This window comes from Heterocephalus glaber, unplaced genomic scaffold (genome assembly GCF_053883595.1).
Source record: "Heterocephalus glaber isolate CG9 unplaced genomic scaffold, H.glaber_assembly_v1.0 deba00001610, whole genome shotgun sequence".
Classification (NCBI taxonomy): Eukaryota; Metazoa; Chordata; class Mammalia; order Rodentia; family Bathyergidae; genus Heterocephalus; species Heterocephalus glaber.
The window spans coordinates 37,357,144-37,361,345 of record NW_028258381.1 but is presented as its reverse complement, the minus strand read 5'-3'; the positions used below and the strand labels follow the sequence as shown (position 1 = coordinate 37,361,345).

The following is a 4,202-nucleotide window of genomic DNA, read 5'->3' as shown; positions in this document are numbered from 1 at the left end:
GCAGCACCTATTGGGAGGCATTCTGACCCCATGGCCAGCCCCTCCCTGCCCTGGCAGGGCCCCACGGCCAGGTCTGGCTGTGCACAGCATTGCTGGCAGGTAGACAGCTGGACTCAAATGCCTGCTCTGCCACTTACTAGCTGTGACCTAGGGTTTGCTAGTCACTTTGCCTCTCTCTACTTCAGATTGCTCATCTGCGAGACAGGGATGGTGGTGGTCTTTATCTTTAGGGTTGCTGTGAGAACACAGGTGAGCCCTCTGGAGCCTGGGATTTGAAACTAGGGAGGGCCAGGAATGGGGCACCGTGTGAACTCTGTGACAGTATGCAAGGCTGACCACAGCTCAGCCAGCCTCTCACTGCTGGTGAGGGACTGAAGCTGGGAGCTGGAGGACAGATCTCCCTACTGCACCCCATTGTTGTGTCCAGGCTGATTTGGGGGTCTCTGTGGCACCTTGACTGCACTTCTAGTGTCTAAGCCTGTCACCTGGCTTAGGCAGGTTCTGGCCAAGACCCCCTGCAGCCTTGGAAATTCTGCCCAGCACAGCTGGCATGGTACCCCAGGGCTAGGTTGGTGACCCTTTTCTGTAGGGCAGGGTTTCAGCCCAGAGCGGCTCAGAATGTGATCTGTGGATCATCATCATCATCATCATCATCATCATCATCATCATCATCATCAGCAGCAGCAGCAGCAGCAGTAGCAGCATCTGAGGGCTTATTACAAATGTGGGTTCTCAGGCCTGCTAGGCCCCACAAAATCAGCATGTCTGTAGGTGGAGTTGAGAACCTGTACCTTATGAGCTTCCCCAAGGTCCTTAAGTCTGGAAAATGCCACCAGCCTTGTGCCATCGCTTCATTCCACACGTGCAGGACTCATGCTGAAGCTTTCTCTGGTGCCACAGCAGAGAGTGGCTGAATGGGGACAGGCAGCTTATCATGCCTGTGAGCTGTGAAGCGTGTGGCCAAAGCCTTCCATAAAAAAATGCATCTGAAGGCCCAATTTGTGTTATGTCAACACCTGCACGACTGGTGTCATGAAATAGGGCTCACAAGCTCATTCTTCTGGAAAATAAATCCACCCACTTGTCTGCAGACAGAGGAGTTGTTCAGGCCACACAGATGGGGTGCTGGATGCCATGGAAACAGCACGTCTCAGTTAACACCATCCTCCCCTGCACACACTCTCTGAGACAGACGACAAACTCACTATGTTATCCGTGCTCTGAACTTATTCCTGCTCTCCCAGAATGGGCCCCTCTGTTCCCTCAATCTTCCTGTCAGGGTCCTATCAACCTTTAATACCCAGCCCAAATGTCCGTTCCTTCCCACGAATGCCCATCAATTTCCTCACCCCATCCTCAAGCATCCAGGACACGTGACTTATTTGTCCTGGAACTGATTTTGTCCCTGCACATAGAGCAGGCACGTGTCTCCCTCACTGGGCTGTGGCCATCAAGGTATTCATCAGGCTGGTTATTCGCTGCCAACGTGAGGTCAGGTAGAGTGGGTTCCCTAGAGTGTCATGGATGGAATGGAAAGATGCTGGCGAAAATGCAGCTGGGAGTGACTGACCAGGGATGACCTGCCCTGGGATTGCAAGAGGTAGGAGGGACTCGCTCACGAGAGACGTGGCAGGGCCTTCTTGCTGCAAAGCCATCAGGCCTGGTCTCCACTGTCACAAATTCAGTAAGGAATTTATACTTTGAGTGGCAGAGAAACACCAGATTCCTGCATGTATCCTGGGGTTGTGTGGATGAGATTAATGTTTACAGCAATGCCCTTCCCTACGCTTAACTTAGACCTGCACACGAGGCCTGCTGTGGCCAGGGACTGTGCACTTGGTGGCTCTCTTGCCCTCTCCCTGCCTCTTTCTCAGCATGAGAAGAAGGTGCCCCCTGGGGCCTGTACCCCACCTGCAGCTTGGGGCCCCCCAAGGGGACCCAGACTAGTCAACAGAATGCAAGAAATACTGTTTCCTAAAGGATGGGCTATTGATAAGTGAAGCCTATGATATTACTAGGCAAAGGGGTATTGATAAGGAAAGGTGCAATACTGATAAATAAAGGGTGGATGGTGATAAGGTGACAGAGGCTTTAGTTTCTGTAAAACTTTTTGCTGCGGTAGCAAAGTACCACAAACTGGCCAATTTAAAATAAGGAAACTGTTTCCTCAGTTCTGGAGGCCAGGGCTCTGCAATGAAGGTGCCACGGGCTCCCCTTTGAAGGTTCCAAGGCAGGACCTTCCTGGCCTCCTGCAGCTCCCCGTGGTGTTCTGGGCTGGCACACGAGCCTCTCCAGCCTTGGGCTGTGTTGTCACATGGCTTCCTCCCTTTGAGGAAGTGTCTCTGTCCTCATGGTCTTTTCCTGCCTCTGTGTCTCTGTCCAAGTCTCCCCCTTCTTAAAAGGACACCATTGTGGGATTAGGGCTTTCTCTTCTCCATTCCACGTGCAAAAATCCATTTTCCAAATAAGGCCACAATCACAGGTATTCGGGGTGGGTAGGACTTGAACATATCTTTTTTGGGGGACACAGTGCAACCCATAACAGAGGGGTTATAGCTTTGGGCAGTTGGGACTCAGTCCTGGTGGCAATTGTCCCCGGAGGGGCGAGGAGCTGGGGCCATTGTTCCCTCCCTCCCATCCAGTGGTTCCCTGGGGCTGGCTTGGACCAGATGACGAGCACTCAATGTGGGGATTTCTTCAGTGTTGTTTCATTGCTAGTTGAAAGGAGCTATGGTGGGAATATTTACATCAGAGAAATTGGTGAATGTTACAGATCACACTTTTCTTTTAAAATTTGTGTTAGCTTTCCATCACTGTGATAGAACACCTGAGATAATCAACTTACAAGGAGGAAAGATTTGACTTACGGTTTTGGAGGCCAGTCCATGGTTACTTGGCCCTACTGCTATAGACCTGTGGCAGCATAGTACGTCATGGTGGGAGCACATGGCAGTGGGACCCGCTCACCTCATGGTGGCCAGGATGAAAAAGAGATGGAGAGTTTCCTTCTGTACTTCTGAGGTAGCATTTTTAGTATTTCTGCAGTGTCTGGTGGACCTGGATGCATCAGCAACTCCGGTGATTTACTTCCCTTAGAATACTGTGAAATTACAGAAGAGTAAGATGGGATCCCTGCTGATCTCAAAGCTTCTGATACGCTGGGTTTAGGATTGTCTCTTCTGTCAGGGAACCTTATTAATGGTGTATGTGGCTTGACTACCTGGACGACCCTGCTAGCAGACGCCATCTTGCTGCCCATCAAGAGGAAATGGAGTTTATCCAAAGTGGAGGTCAGAATAATGATTGTGGCTGCTGTTTGTCATCAGACAAAGGGAATTACCTTTACAATAAAGGACTTCCAAAATGACATATGAAAAGTTGTATATTAAACAACCTTAATAAATCTTCTGCAAAAAGAAAAAAAGAAACAGAAAATTTAGATGGATACTTGTATCTTCTAATTTATGTATCTCGGTCAGCTTCTCCACAAGCTTAGCTAATTGTTTACATACTTCATACTTATTAAAGTATACATTTGAAAAAAAAATAGGGGGGGGGATGGGGTGCCATTGTCCCTTACAAGGACACATCCCCAGTGATGTAACTGCCCTCCACTTGGGCCCATCTGTCAGAGGTTCATTACCTCCTAATGGGCCCCCTTCCCCCATTGTCAGTTTCCTGGACCACTTCTGCTCCCCCATGGCACTCTGGCCTGCCAAGGGCTGAGCACGCTCTCTGTCTAAGGACCCCTCAGTTACCGCATGTGGGGACTGCTGCCAAGTGACCTTGGGGCTTGGCTGAGGGGGCACGGGCAGAGCACCAAGAGTGCCCACCACATGGGGCCAGGCGGGTGCACACTGGGGCCCACATTCCAGCTGCACCGGGGCCAGGTCTGCCCACAAAAGTGAGCAGCCGACAACGACTCTGTGGAGTCCCAAGCCGAGTGACAGGTGTGGCCAAAGGGCAGAGGGCGTTATTGTAAAAGAGAGGCAGTGTGATTTACAGTGCAGAGCCGTGGATACCAGGAAGATGGAAGGGCGCTGGCAGGGTGCTCGCAGGATGAGGGATCTGCATTTGATTGAGATGGTGCGGTGGAGTCTGCGTGGCCAAGATTAAATAGCCCGTGGCCCAATGCAGAGAGGCAGAAATAAATCAGCCTTTGTTGTAAGCCTGGTGGCAGGAGTTAATGAGGAAAGGGAGAA

The 4,202-nt window shown here is 50.9% G+C and overlaps 1 pseudogene; it reads right to left on the bottom strand.

Moving 5' to 3' along the window:
* Positions 1-2,968: 2,968 nt before the first annotated feature.
* Positions 2,969-3,259, bottom strand: LOC147822700 (alpha-ketoglutarate dehydrogenase component 4 pseudogene; annotated as a pseudogene).
* Between the last annotated feature and the right edge of the window lie 943 nt (positions 3,260-4,202).